Genomic DNA, 15,373 nt, shown 5'->3' with positions numbered 1-15,373 from the left:
CGTCGTCCCCACAGTGACTGTACGTACATACCCCAACCAGAAGCCATGGATTACAGACAGCATCTGCACTGAGCTAAAGTGGGACTCTTACCTGGACACTTATAAGAAGTCCCGCTATGCCCTCTGACGAACCATCAAACAGGCAAAGCGTCAATTCGGGACTAAGATTGAATCGTACTACACCGGCTCTGAGGCTCGTCGGATGTGGCAGGGTTTGCAAACTATTACGGTCTACAAGCACAGCCGTGAGCTGCCAAGTTACACGAGCCTACTAGACGAGCTAAATAACTTCTATGCTCGCTTTGAAGCATGCAACACCGAAGCGTGCATAAGAGCATCAGCTGTTCCGGACGACTGTGTGATCACGCTCTCCATAGACGATGTGAGTAAGACCTTTAAACAGGTCAACATTCACAAGGCTGCAGGGCCAGATGGATTACCAGGACGTGTACTCCAAGCATGCACTGACCAACTGTCAAGTGCCTTCACTGAAATTTTCAGGGTCTGTAATAACAACATGTTTCAAGCAGACTACCATAGTCCCTATGCCCAAGAACACGAAGGTAACCTGCCTAAATGACTACCGACTCAGCACTCACGTCTGTAGCCATGATGTGCTTTGAAAGGCTGCTCATGGCTCACATCAACACCATTATCCCAGAAACCCTAGACCCACTCCAATTAGCATACCGCCCCAACAGATCCACAGATGATGCAATCTCTAATGCACTCCACACTGCCCTTTCCCACCTGGACAAAAGGAACACCTACGTGAGAATGTTATTCATTGACTACAGCTCAGCGTTCAACACCATACTGCTCTCAAAGCTCATAAATAAGCTAAGGACCCTGGGACTAAACACTAAACACCTCCATCTGCAACTGGATCCTGGACTTACTCACGGGCCGCCCCCAGGTGGTAAGGGTAGGTAACAACACGTCTGCCTCGCTGATCCTCAACACAGGGGACCTCAGGGGTGCATGCTCAGTCCCCTCCAGTACTCCCTGTTCACCCATGACTGCATGGCGAAGCACGACTCCAAAACCATCATTAAGTTTGCCAACGACTCAACTGTGGTAGGTCTGATCACTGACAACGATGAGACAGCCTATAGGGAGGAGGTCAGAGATCTGGCAGTGTGGTGCCAGGATAACAACCTCTTCCTCAACATGATCAAAACAAAGGACATGATTGTGGACTGTAGGAAAAGGAGGACCGAGCACGCCCCTATTCTCATCGACAGGGCTATAGTGGAGCAGATTGAGAGGTTCAAGTTCCGTGGGTACCACATCACCAACAAACTATCATCGTCCAAACACACCAAGACAGTCGTGAAGAGAGCACGACCACACCTAGTCCCCCTCAGGAGACTGAAAAGATTTGGCATGTGTCTTCAGATCCTCAAAACGTTCTACAGCTACACCATCGAGAGCATTACCGCCTGGTATGGCAACTGCTCGGCCTCCAACCTCAAGGCGCTACAGAGAGTTGTTTGTACGGCCCAGTACATCACTGGGGCCAAGCTTCCTGACATCCAGAAGCTATATACCAGGCAATGTCAGAGGAAGGCCCAAATATTGCCAACGACTCCAGCCACCCAAGTCATGGACTGTTCGCTCTGCAACCGCACGGCAAGCGGTACCGGAGCGCCAAGTCTAGGTCCAAAAGGCTATTTGTATTGTCCCTCCCACCCGTTTTTTACACCGCTGCTACTCTCTTTTTATTATCCATGCATCGTGACTTTACCTCTACTGACATGTACATATTACCTCGACCCCCTGTATATAGCCTCGCTACTGTTATTTTATTGTTGCTCCTTAATAATTTGTTATTTTTATATGTCTTATTTTTTATGTTTACATATATATATATATATATATATATATATATATATATATATATTGTTTTACTTCAGTTTATTTTAGTAAATACTTGGGGTAAGTTGCCGAGATGCCAAGTGGTTCACCTATATCAGTGCATTCGTAAACAACCTAACCATTACGAAACTCTTATTTCATAAAATAAGCCTTGCGTAGCAAGTGACCAATTAAATGTTTTTGTTGACCAAATGACACTCTTGTTGTCCTCCATACAAATATCCCTCACTTCGTGGTCTTATTTTCGTGGACAGATTTTGGGTGGAGTAAAACCTCTTCCCTTATTCCTCTCTGCTTTTCTGTCTAATTCATGTTTGCGGACCGCCAAAATGCAATTGAAGAAGATGGTTTTCCTATGCTGGTCAAACATTCACAGTAAAATTATTAAAATGAACAATCCCAGTAAAATTCGGTGAGTTTAACGAGAGATATCAGTTTTGTTTTGCATGTGATGCGTCTCAATCAACCGCATCCGCTGACGTTGCACTTCCGCATTTGCTTTTTATTTTTTAAATAAGAGAAATAGATATGCTGAACTGTGGGAATATTTGTTTTAGCACAACTGTTTTCCACAGCAATGCATAATTTGACATATTTTATATCTAATATTGTATTATTTATACCAGCATTTATTTGGAAAGTTTACACAAATACTGGTATGTTGAAAGCTATTGTGTCAGCTATATTTAAAGAAATTCCCTTTTTAAAAGAAAATACAAATATATGTTTTTGGAATTTCTCAATACTTAAATGGGTCTCTTGTTAGGCAACATGTTTAATACAGAGTACTGGTGACTCCTTACTCCACACACTTCATTCACTGCAATGCAATACACGGTATGTATATGGGATACATATTGGCTTGTAGAGAGAACTGTTCTACCTGTCTCAGCTAAAGTGGGGTGGGAAAAACTCAGTAGGGTCTCTCCCAACCAAATATGGTTAGTTTTGGAAGGAGACTGTGTCGTACATATCCAGCAGCACTATGTGCTTAGCGCCCAATGTAATACGCTTTAATAGACTGTACATGGGATATATATTGGCTTGTTGAGAGTAACCTTTTCCACCTGTCTTATAAACTGGGGTTTGAAATACTCAGTAGGGTCTCTACTCACCAAATATGTGTAGTTATGTGTTGAATATCAGTTGTAAAGACAAAACAATTTAACTTTATTTTTTTTATTTTTTTGCTTACCGTGTTTACCTTTTAGTGTGAAATAAAATGTAAACAAAGACAAAGACACAATGATGGACTGGCATACCTGTTAACGACCTAGATTACCCTAATGGTGACGGTAACATTTAAATCAGCACAAAGGGGCCAGCCTTGACGTGTCCCAAAAATGCATCAGGTCAATTGCTTGGCCTGCCAAAAATGGGACTTCACAGAATCTCTGATATCAGTGAGCAAGTACATCCCTGTGAGCCAGATTACGATATTGATGTTATTCCAACATGTTACTATTTCCCCAATCATCTTGAGGTTAAAGCCTTTCCTGTTTTGACATTTCGGAAGAAAACATCCACTTTCAAAGAATGTCACAAAAGATTACATGGAACAAATATCAGGAGTCCAAATCAGCAAAGTCGTTTCACAGTTGGATGCAGTGAAAACAGGACAGGCTACACAACCATTGCTTCAACAGAGGCTTCAAAACAGCGATGTGTGACCTTCTAGAATCTTCTGTGAAGGAAATGCTACCTACAAATTTCTTGCTGTCAAAATAGCAGCCAAAGCAAAAAGCCATGTATAGCCAGGGGAAAAAATCATATTTGAACCAAGTGACATTTCAGAAAGAGCCATTAAATAATTATTTTCACAGCACGCATCTCAAGAAAACAAGATTAGTAAAACATGTAATAATGCTAACAACTTTCAGAGGTCAAGCTTTAATGTCTTTCATGCTCCAGAGACATTCCTTGTGAAGGTAGACAGCTGTTTACCCAAGCGCTTGAAACTATCCTACATATACAGTATTACATACACCTCTAAGAATTATCTAGTATTTTAGAATTTTCAAACAATTACCTATTTGTCAAATTGTACACACGACATAGCAAGCTCTGTTTATATCGACTGCACTCAAGTATCAAAATCAAGTGTGGGCTTTACCTTAGAGAAGGTCCAATAATTATTGAATCAAGCTGTGTTCTATATGGTATCATACGAAAATAAATACTGTGAAAAGGTACTACATTTTCTTCAGAAAGACAAAAGCCATCTGTGCTCTGACAAATGCACAAGGAATGACTCATCTGGGTCTAAACTTCAAATTCTAAATACAACCAAAACTCTTCCATCTTCACTTACTTAAGATGATTATAACATATTAAGCAATGACGACAAGTGGTTCAGTGACCGAATAATTGACAGGTATAATGCTCTTTTGAAGTCACATCTGAATGAACAATTTGTGTTAACGTCTCCTGCGTCTTTTGCGAGTCAGGAATTACAGAGTCTGCTGTGACAAAACAAAGAGGTCATGCCAAATGTGCCTGGAACGGGTGCACAATTGATGGGGTTTTGAGCATGTGACAGTTCCTGTGAACTTAAAGTCACATTGGACAGTTCTAGATGAAATCTAACAATTATGGATTCCTTAAGTCTGTTTGAAAGAGAATTAAAGGATACACTACTTCCACTTAAGAAATACCTGGCATGACAGAATCTGGCAGTTCATGGATTTGTGGTAGATGTGACACTAAACTATGAATTTTCTCATTGGTGCCCTCATTTTAGAAAACAGTCAGATGGTAGTAGTTGAGGTAAGTTTGTGTGCTTATTCACTAAAGCAGTCTTGTTGGAGGGCAATGTGAATACGCTTTGTCACAATGGCATGCGAGAGTAGGTTTTATATGAGTGATCAGAGAGAAAAATACTATGTAATACATTTGAAACTCTACAGAAAATGCCTTTGCTGACCATGGTAGATAATACAGAGACGTGTTTATTATCTTTCAATCTTGTCTCTGTTATTGGTTTTGAAAACTTGGTTAATATGACTTTACAGTATACTGCTAACCTTGGATGGAAAAGCAACACATAGAGGCCTATAACTTCTAAATAATGTTCTCCATTATTGTTCTGAAAGCTTGATTACGCTGTGTACTGTTAGCCTTGTAGCTTTGTTGCCTGTTGTAAGCCATTTCTAACTCTACAAAAGTGTCTTGGCTGACCTTGATTGATAAATCATGACAATATAGCTTGTAAATAATCTTTTCTCTGTTATTATTCTTTCAAACTAGGTAACAAGGCCTATGCCTTTACTGTATACTGCAAACCTTGATAGATAAGAAGCATATATCGGCCTACAACTTGTGAATAATTTTCTCTGTGGCTGTTCAGAAAGTGTGATTATACTGTGTCCAAATAGGCTGGTTAATTTTCATTTACATTTCAAATTAGATTTTGTTTTAGATTTTTTTTAAAGGTTAGCTTTTTATGACTGTGTATTTATTTCAGGACCATGGATAGTACCCAGCCATTTAAAGCTTTGTTGCTGGATATGTGCGCCACAGTCCCCCTCCAAAACTACACATATATTTGTTTTAAAAATGTCACCTTTGTTAACTAGGTAAGTCAGTTAAGAACAAATTCTTATTTACAATGACGGCCTACCCTGGCCAAACCCTAACCCGGACGACGCTGGCGCAATTGTGCACCGCCCTATGGGACTCCCAATCACGGCCGGTTGTGATACAGCCTGGAAATAAACCGGGGTCTGTAGTGATGCCTCTAGCAGTGAGATGCAGTGCCTTAGACCGCTGTGCCACTCGGGCGACCATCCTGAGTATTTCCCATCCTACTTTAGCTGAGAAAGGTTGCAACGTTTTCTGTCTGCAAGCCAATATGTGTCCCATGTACAGTCTATTACAGTGTATTGCATTGGGGACTATGGAGATGGTGGAGAACAAAGCTTTGCTGGGTATGTACGACACACCCCCCCCCCCTCCAAAAATACACACATTTGGTTATTAGAGAACCTACTGAGTACTTTCAACCCCAGTTTAGTTTAGACAGGTAGAAAGGTTCTCTCTACAGCCCAATATTCTCAACATACCAGTCTTAACATGGTATTCTTTCATTTGTGGGAAGCTGAGTTGTGTTTCCCGGTGAAAGGAAAAAGATGGCGGAAGAGGACGATGAAGAGGATTCTGAATCTAAATGGCGGTAGAATCAAGGAGAATTTGAGTATTGTCCAAAATAATGGAAAATGGAGCAAAGTAGTGTACAGTGAAGATAATGCCCCTCCGTATCTAATAGGAGTACGGTTTGTTAGTGAGCAGCAGTTGAGCAGATTACCAATCTTGAAAAAAACATTTGAGATATCCAAACTGGTGGAGAGAGTGCTGGTGGAGGGGAACGAGGCAGTTGATGTACTGGCTAAACAACCACTTAGTAGTGGCGATGTTGATATTGTTATATAGTATATAGTTTCAATGAGCAAGGCAGAGGCGAAAAGCCTGATATGGACAGAGATGGCAGAGGCAGTGGAATAGAGGTACTAAGGGCAGGCATTTATTTCAAGTCCAGAGGAAAGTTGGGGAGGACGGTAGGAAGGGACAGAAGAGAGGAGGGTATTTTTTACCAAATTAAGGGTGGGACACAGCCAGTTGAATAAGACTTTAAATGTGATAGGAAAGCATCCAACAGGAAAGTGTGATTATTGCCAGGAAACAGACCATGGAGCATGTACTGTATTGCTACAGTGTAAGCAGTATCAGAGGGAAAGAGAGAGGCTGAGATATAGTATGAGGGAGAAGGGTACACAGGAAATTGGTTTTAAAAGTATATTGAGTAGAACTTCATTAGATATAGTCTCAAATATTGTGTTATCTTTTTAAAGAGCAACGGGGCTGGCAGGTAGGATTTCGTTTCTCCCTGTCTCTGGCCCTCACGCCAGTACAGTAGGTGGCGGTAATGCACCAAAACGTTGGATGCCAACCGCCGATAAACCCAACCAAAGAAGAAGGAGAGCGTGCTGGGTAAAGTGAAGGCTGGCATGTTTGGATTGTTTTCTGCTTCTGAGGAACAGAAGGAACGTGCGTTGCGTCTCCCCCGATTTGATGAGTCGTGTGCGTCTCCTTGGAAGTCGATTGTGAAGAGATTAAAAATATTTCTGGAGCGATTGATGCACGTCGAATGAATCGTGTGGTGAATGGTGAAAACGTGAAGAGTATCTGTTCATTTGTTTTTTGATATGGAGTCTCTCTACTCAAGTGCAGTTGGGGTATATAAACTAAGACCAATGCAGTGTGATCATTGTAAAGTTGTCATGTTTCAAGTGTTTGTAGAAAGGAGATGTCCAAGTTGTGGAAAATATCATGTAATGTGTTTTAAAAGTGGGGGAAATGTGACATTTTGCGATTGTGGTGGGAACCATGAAGCTACGTGTTTTGATTCCCCAACATGGATGAAAGAGAATGAGGTGGACAAAGTCAGGGCTATCCAGAGCATATCATATGCAGCAACTGTTAAAAGGGTTGAGGGTTTGAATGGTGCACTTGAAGAGGCAATGGTGGTGGATAGGCCTTTACTGCAGGCTGCAGGGGTTGCTTTTCACCAGCAGGATCCTGACATTTTAAAGGTTAGGAAGGTGGACTTGGTGGCCTTTTATAGCTATGGTGATAAATGGCACTGCCAAGGTGGAGAGAAGGTCCAGGAAGATAGAAATCAATGTGGAATCGGTGGAGCGGTTCCTGGGGCTGAAAGATTTTTCGCGACGGAGTTACATGGAATATTGTCACAAGCCGTATCACCCTCTTGAGAAGGGAGATATGGACACTTGGGAAAAGTGTGAGTTTTATTTTGTCTGATTATTTTAGTGTCCCTATCACGTATGGATTTTCTTTTTACCTTGTTTTGGTTTCAACCCGTCCAGATGGTGGCGGCAATACACCTTTTTTGGTCCGCCATAAAACCCACAGAAGAAACATTGTTTGTGCTGCTGGCAGACTACTAGTGAAGAAGAGAACGTTTGTTTACAGAAGTAGCTAGCTCGGGAAACGCTAGCTGTCTTTAAAGTTTGTTAGCATCATTTACTTAAGTTAAATATTGTTTTGCTACATCATGACAGCATCATGACGGTAAAGATCTCATAGAAATCGAACAGATGCGGTCTAATAGAGCAAGAAAAAGCAAACTAAGCTAAGAGATGTGCTAGCTAAGTTAGCTAGCGGAGCTTGTTTATCATTCAACCGTCTGTTTGCGTGGTACAGCTAACGTTAGCTTGATAACTTAACTGTTTGGGTTTAGGTCTCCTGAGGTGGTGAATTGAAGCCATAGGATAACCGACACGATGGGGGCCGAGCAAAGTGGTGATTCTGAGCACAAGCACTCTGACTACAGCACCTCGGGTAAGGGAGGACACGCATTGTCGGTCTAGTAGGTGACTCGCAAAGTTCCTACCCTACATTATTCCTTGCCCTCTTTTACACATAGGATACTGAAAAAAATGGTGGTTGCAGGATGTAAACTACAAAACGACAGTGTTTCATATTAGCAGGGTGACCTATGATGTGTCCCAAATGACCCTATTTTGCTATATAGACCATTACGTTTGACCAGGGCCCATAGTCATAGGTCATTGTTTAGGAGCTCTCTAGTTGGCAATCGTTCAACATAAAACAATTACAAAAGGAGACAAGGGAGCTGATCGTGGGCTACAGTTAACGAAGGACCGAGCACACCTTAATTCACATCGACGGGCATGACGGGGCAGTCGTGGAGAGGGTTGAGAGGTTTAATTTTCTCTGTGTCCACATTAAGGACCTATCATGGTCCAAACACACCAACACAGTCAAGAAGAGGGCACGACAATGCCTCTTCCCCTTCAGGAGGCTGAACAGATTTGGCATGTCACCTCAGATCCTCAAAGTAGAGTGCATCTTGACTGCCTGCAGCACCACTTGGTATGGCAACTGCTTAGCATCTGACCGCAAGGCGCTACAGAGGGTAGTGTATATGGCCCAATGCATCACAGGAGCCGAGCTCCCTGGCATCCAGGACCTCTATACCAGGCAGTGTCAGAGGAAGGCCCTAAAAATGGTCAAAAGACTCCAGCCACCCAAGTCATAGACTGTTCTCTCTGCTACCGTACAGCAAGTGGTACTGTGGTACCAAATGCCAAATATTTTCAATCTCCTGAGGGGGAAGAGGGCATTGTCGAGCCCTCTTCACAAATGTGTTGGTGTGTTTGGACCTGAGCGCCAAGTCTGGTACCAAAAGGCTTCAACCCCCAAGCCATGAGACTGGTGAACAGTACATTTTTAAAATGTAACTAGGCAAGTCAGTTACGAACAAATTGTTATTTACAATGACGGCCAAACCCTCCCCTAACCCAGACGATCCTGGGCCAATTGCCCTATGGTACTGCCAATCACGGCCGGTTGTGATACAGCCCGGGATCAAACCCGAGTCTGTAGTGAAGCCTTTAGCACTGCAACGCAGTGCCTTAGACCGCTGCGCCATTCGGTCCTCTAGTTAATCACATGGCTAGCCAGCCTCATGCATATTGACACCACACAAACACACTCACACTTTATACACTATTTTACACTCTTCTACTCTGTTTTATTATCTATCCTTATTGCCTAGTCACTTTTACTCCTATCTACATGTACATTCTACCTCAACTACCTCATGCCCCTGCACGTTGACTCGGTACCGGTACTCCTTGTATATAGCCTTGTTATTTAAATGTTTTTTTTTCTGTCATTTATTTTGGATTTTAGACAATACACAAATATACATATACACTGAGTGTATAAAACATTAGGAACACCTTCCTAATATTGAGTTGCACCACTTTCTGCCCTCAGAACAGCCTCAATTCATCTGGGCATGGACTCTACAAGGTGTCGAAAGCGTTCCACAGGGACGCTGGCACATGTTGACTCCAATGCTTCCTACGGTTGTGTCAAATTGGCTGGATGTCCTTTGAGTGGTGGACCATTCTTGATGCACACGGGAAACTATTGAGTGAAACTAGCACATGCTACCATACCCCATTCAAAGGCACAAATCTTTTGTCTTGCCTGTTCACCCTCTGAACAGCACACACAATCAATGTCTCAATTGTCTCATGGCTTAAAAAGGATTCTTTAAGCAGTCTCCTCCCCTTCATCTAGACTGATTGAAGTGGATTTAGCAGGTGAAATCAATAAGGGATCATAGCTTTCACCTGGTCAGTCTGTCAAGGAAAGAGCAAATGTTCCTAATGTTTTGTACACTCGGTGTACAAAGACAATTTAACATTCCACAAACAGATCCACTAAATAGACATGACGTTGACTGGGACTCAATGCGCAAACCTTCAACATAAAGAAAAAAAAATACAAAAAACACCAACTCAGACGTACATAAATCTCAACAAATATTAATGACATCACACTTGCTTAGACCCACATGCTCACACCGTATCCATACCCATCCCGTCCGTCTCACAATAACATCCCTGTCCTTTTTTCATCTTTTGGATATCTCCAGTGCTTGCAACACAAATTGCACTCTTTTGTTTCTCTCTGTAGCCAACATTTTTTCTATATTTTAAATAATAATGTATTTGATTCATGCGCTGTCTTAATGATGGAGGATCATTTGATTTCAATTTTTGAAGTAAAAAGTTTTTTTCAGAATGACTGAGATAAGCATGGTCCAACCCATTGTGTATCTCACCGCACCCTGACATGCCGTGTTTTGAAATACACTATGTAGATTAAAAGTTGTTACATTGTAAAACTTCTGACAGCCATCTTTCTAACTCCATTATTGTTATTTTATTGTGTTACTATTCCCATTTTTTTTTTTTGTTGAAATTATTCTTTTTAACTTAGCATTGTTGGGAAAGGGCTCGTAAGTAAGCATTTCACGGTACTTGTTGTATTCGGAGCATGTGACAAATACTTTTGATTTGTATTACTTATAGTTGGCCATTTAAAAAAAATGTATTGCTTTGTTGTTGCAGTGGTGCCCTCACCAGCAAAGCAGAAGGCTAAAATGGATGACATTGTGGTGGTGGCCCAGGGGACACAGTCATTGCGCAACATCCACAATGACCCTGATGTCATCAAGCTTTGGGAAATCCCAACTTTTCAGCCATTGTTGAAAGGTAAGCTCAACGGCCTCTAACCTGGATCTAGACCTCTTCTCTGCCTTTACAGTATTGCAGAGATTCGGAGAAGAAAGTAGACAAGTTTGAATACGCTACATAATAGTCCAGGAAAATCATATTGGGAGAATGTGTAAAAGTATGAATAGGTCTAGACATTCCTTTATGACCATGAAGTCTAAAGCAAGACTGATAATGTCCAGTGTTTTGAGGGTCAGTCTGTCCATGTCTCTAGGTGTGCTGAGTGGCCAGACATCCCCCAGCAGTGTGTGTCTGGAGCGGCTGGACTATGCCCAGGTGCTGCAGCTCTGCATCCGCTACCAGGACCACCTACACCAGTGTTCTGAGGCCATGGCCTTCGACCAGAACGCCCTGGTCAAGGGGATCAAATAGGTAACTAATGCCGTAATTAACTGTCTGCATCCCTATAGATAGACGAAAGTGGCCTCCTCTCCTTGTCTCGTTTCCTTCATCTGCACTGAACTCACAGATGTAGGAAAGGAGGAGAGGAAGGCACTTTAGGCTATTGAAATACATGCCATATCACCACAACGTTTGTCACTTGTGTACCACAGCCCGAAAGGCATATTCTTTCCTCACTCTTCCTCCCAGATGGACATATCGGTGGAGACTTTGTTCAGCATCATGCAGGACCGTCAGAAGCGCTACTCTAAGTACGCTGAGCAGATCCAGAAGGTGAACGAGATGTCCATGATCTTGCGGCGTATCCAGATGGGCATCAACCAGACCATCCCTCTGATGGAGAGGCTCAACAACCTGCTGCCGGAGAGCGAACGCCTGGAGCCCTTCAGCATGAGGCCGGAGGGGGACGCTGCAGCCAAGTAATAGTAGTAGCAGCAGCAGCATTGCCGGGGTACGCTGATACACTCACTGTCATGGACCTCTAGTCTTACCTCCCATGCCCCTGCCAATCACCACTCCAGAGAGACTTCTGAAAGCTCTTTATTGAACCATTTAGAGAGAGAGAGAGAGAGAGAGAGAGAGAGAGGGAGGGAGGGAGTGAGCAAAAGAAAGAATGCTGCCCCACCAGCTCCCCAAGCCATCCTGAACCCTTCACGTCCACAACTCACAGCTCAGCCCCTCACCATAAGCCATAAACACTTCCCACCCCATCCAGCAGAAGCAGTGGGGTACAGGGACAGCTGCACCCCACACTGGGGTTTACATGTCAGTGAGTGTTAACCATCTTCAGTCACTGAATTGGAAGACTGCAAAACAGAATTTTACATGATGATGCACTGAAGGGAACCTTCTTGGACTACTGGTACTTTGAAGACACCACTCGAAGTGTGGTGACAAAATGACTTCCAAAAATGACTTCATCACTAGAAGTAATATTGGTCAAAGATGAGCTCAGAAGACTCTCGTAAAAGGAACTAACTTATTAGCTAATAAACTTTAGCTTATTATTCAGATCTTGCAACAGACCTATAGATTCTGTGTTGCACTGTGCAGCATGTGAGAAACCTAGTAGTTTCAAATTTGGCATATTGTGCAAATTAGGCCTACACATAGCTACAGCTTTGTGGAAGATAATCTATGGATATCACTTCAAACCATCGATAGTAATCTGCTTGAATTTTGTGAAAGGTATGAGTGTTAGATGCTTGAATATTTTGGCTTCTCTGAGAGTTTCAAATGGTTTACATAACAAAGATGTGTATTTAGGAAAGGAATTTGAATCATTTGAATTTCTTGCAAAATGTATAAAGGTGCTTATACTGTTCTGTTTAGATACTTACCCTCTCAATTGGATGTGATGTTTGGTTATAGGATATTGACATTGGGTGTTATCACATAGTCAGGTCCAAATTTATTGGCACCCTTGATAAATTGCTCGGAGAAAGAGATTGTGTCAGTACTCTAGCACCCTCCCCTTGCGAGGATAACGGCACTGAGCCTTTTTGTCTATTTTTTTAACGAGATTGAAGAACACATTGGGAGAGATCTTAAACCATTCCTCCATAAAGAATCATTCCAGATCCTTGATATGCTTCATCTGCTCTTATGGACTTCCCTCTTCAATTCAAACAACAGATTTTCAATAGGGTTCAAGTCCGGAGACTGAGAGTTTTGTTTTCAATAAAAAAAAAAATTAAAAAAATTGTGGATTTTGTTGTGAGTTTGGGATTATTGGTGCGAAATCAATAGGCTATCTGCGCTCTGTTGTATCAGCACAATGAACAGCGCCCTACACATTAAAGCAAGGCTGTGTTGGTAATGAATATAGGGCACAAGATAGGTTGTTTATAATAGGTGAATAACACTATGTGAATACAGCTGTCTTCCCAAAATAATGCAACTAAATGCTGAAAGTTGAAGCCTAGTAATTAATGCATGCAAACCAAAATACTGAATAGCAGTTTGGTTTAGAATACCGACACAACTGTGAATAAGAAACGAATGAATGAACAGAACAAAACAGCCAGTGGCATGATACAATCTGTATTTAAGCTCGTTACAATAACAATAAACAAACGCAGTAAAAATATAAAAATAACCAAAACAGGCTTCTATAGTGAGATGCAGCCATGCACAGTTGTCTTGTCAAACAAATAGGCCTATAGGCCTGCTTCAAACATGAAAAACCATGCGTACCACGAGTACAGCAACACGGATCAAATTCGGATCATCCACGTAATCAATTATGCAATGCCAGCCTACCATAAACATGTTTCCAATAAGTACAGTTTCATTTACATCCACAAAAAAACATAATAGGACGTATCTATAGTGAACAAAAATATAAACGCAACATGTAAAGTGTTCATCCGATGTTTCATGAGCTGAAATAAAAGATCCCAGAATTTTTCCAAATGCACAAAAATCTTATTTCTCTCAACTTTTGTGCACAACTTGGGTTACATCCCTGTTAGTGAACATGTCTCCTTTGCCAAGATAATCCATCCTCCTGACATGTGGCATATCAATAAGCTTATTAAACAGCATGATCATTACACAGGTACACGATATGCTGGGGACAATAATAGGCCACTCTAAAGTGTGCAGTTATGTTTCACTATGTTGGATCACTCCAATATATTGGTATCACTCCACGGCGGAGGGATACATCCAAGGTGAGGATTTGCAGATTTACTCTCGTGTACACCTGTGTCACGGTTGGGGTCCACCCCTATATATAGACCCCATGGCCGCAGCACACGTTCTCTTTCATTATGGTTTGAGGTACAAACTTTCTGAAGTTCGCTTGGTAAGTCACTGGTAAGTGGAATATCTTGCGTGGAAGTATTCTCACTGGCTGTTTACAGCTGGCGACATGGCCAGCCCCTTGTCTTGCAGTATGTCCTCCAATACCTGCAGTCTCACTTGGATGAAGGCTTCGCAGCCTGTACACTGAGAGGGTATTTGGCCGCTATATCTGCCTGCCGTGTGGGGTGGATGGACAGGCCAGAAGAGCACCATCCCTTGGTCTCCAGGTTTATGAAGGGGGTTCGTCGCCTTCGTCTAGCTACGACCCACTCAATGGCGAGCTGGGATCTGGATGCGTTCTTAGCAGCTTTGGCAAAGCCGCCTTTCGAACCATTGGAGTCTGCCTCCCTGAAACTCCTCTATATACAGGTGGCTTTCTTGGTAGCGATTACTTCCATGAAGAGGGTGGGTGAGCTCCATGCTCTTCCGGGAAAGTTCTGAGTGCTACCGGAAGAACCCAGGTGGGAGTAGTATATCTCTCAGCCCCAACCTTTCATTCCTCCCAAAGGTTCTGTCTGACCGACATGTCTGCTTATGTCATGTCTCCCTCCGGCATGCGGGCACTGACTGCCTATGTGGAGTGGACACAGTGAGTGAGAAAGAGTCCTGGGGGCTGGGTTATCAAAGCAGAGGCTCTCTCTGGATCGTGTACAAGATTACAACAGCATACTAAATGATATCATAAACGATATCATAACCGCCATCGATAAAAGACAGTACTGTGCAGCCGTCTTCATCAACCTTGCCAAGGCTTTCGACTCTGTCAATCACCATATTCTTATCGGCAGACTCAGTAGCCTCGGTTTTTCAGATGACTGCCTTGCCTGGTTCACCAACTACTTTGCAGACAGAGTTCAGTGTGTCAAATCGGAGGGCATGCTGTCCGGTCCTCTGGCAGTCTCTATGGGGGTGCCACAGGGTTCAATCCTCGGGCCGACTCTTTTCTCTGTATATATCAATGATGTTGCTCTTGCTGCGGGCGATTCCCTGATTCACCTCTACGCAGACAACACCATTCTATATACTTCCGGCCCGTCCTTGGACACTGTGCTATCTAACCTCCAAACGAGCTTCAATGCCATACTACTCAGCAAACTGGATGCAGTTTATCACAGTGCCATCCGTTTTGTCACTAAAGCACCTTATACCACCCA

General features: G+C 42.6%; 1 pseudogene; it reads left to right on the top strand.

Annotated features, from left to right (window-relative positions):
- Window positions 1–7,681: 7,681 nt before the first annotated feature.
- On the top strand, window positions 7,682–13,118 carry LOC109889636 (BLOC-1-related complex subunit 5-like; annotated as a pseudogene).
- The last annotated feature ends 2,255 nt before the right edge of the window (window positions 13,119–15,373 follow it).

The sequence above is a fragment of the Oncorhynchus kisutch genome, linkage group LG4 (assembly GCF_002021735.2).
Source record: "Oncorhynchus kisutch isolate 150728-3 linkage group LG4, Okis_V2, whole genome shotgun sequence".
In the NCBI taxonomy this organism is placed as follows: Eukaryota; Metazoa; Chordata; class Actinopteri; order Salmoniformes; family Salmonidae; genus Oncorhynchus; species Oncorhynchus kisutch.
Note: the sequence above shows the minus strand (reverse complement) of the source record. Positions and strands in the feature narration are given on the sequence as shown.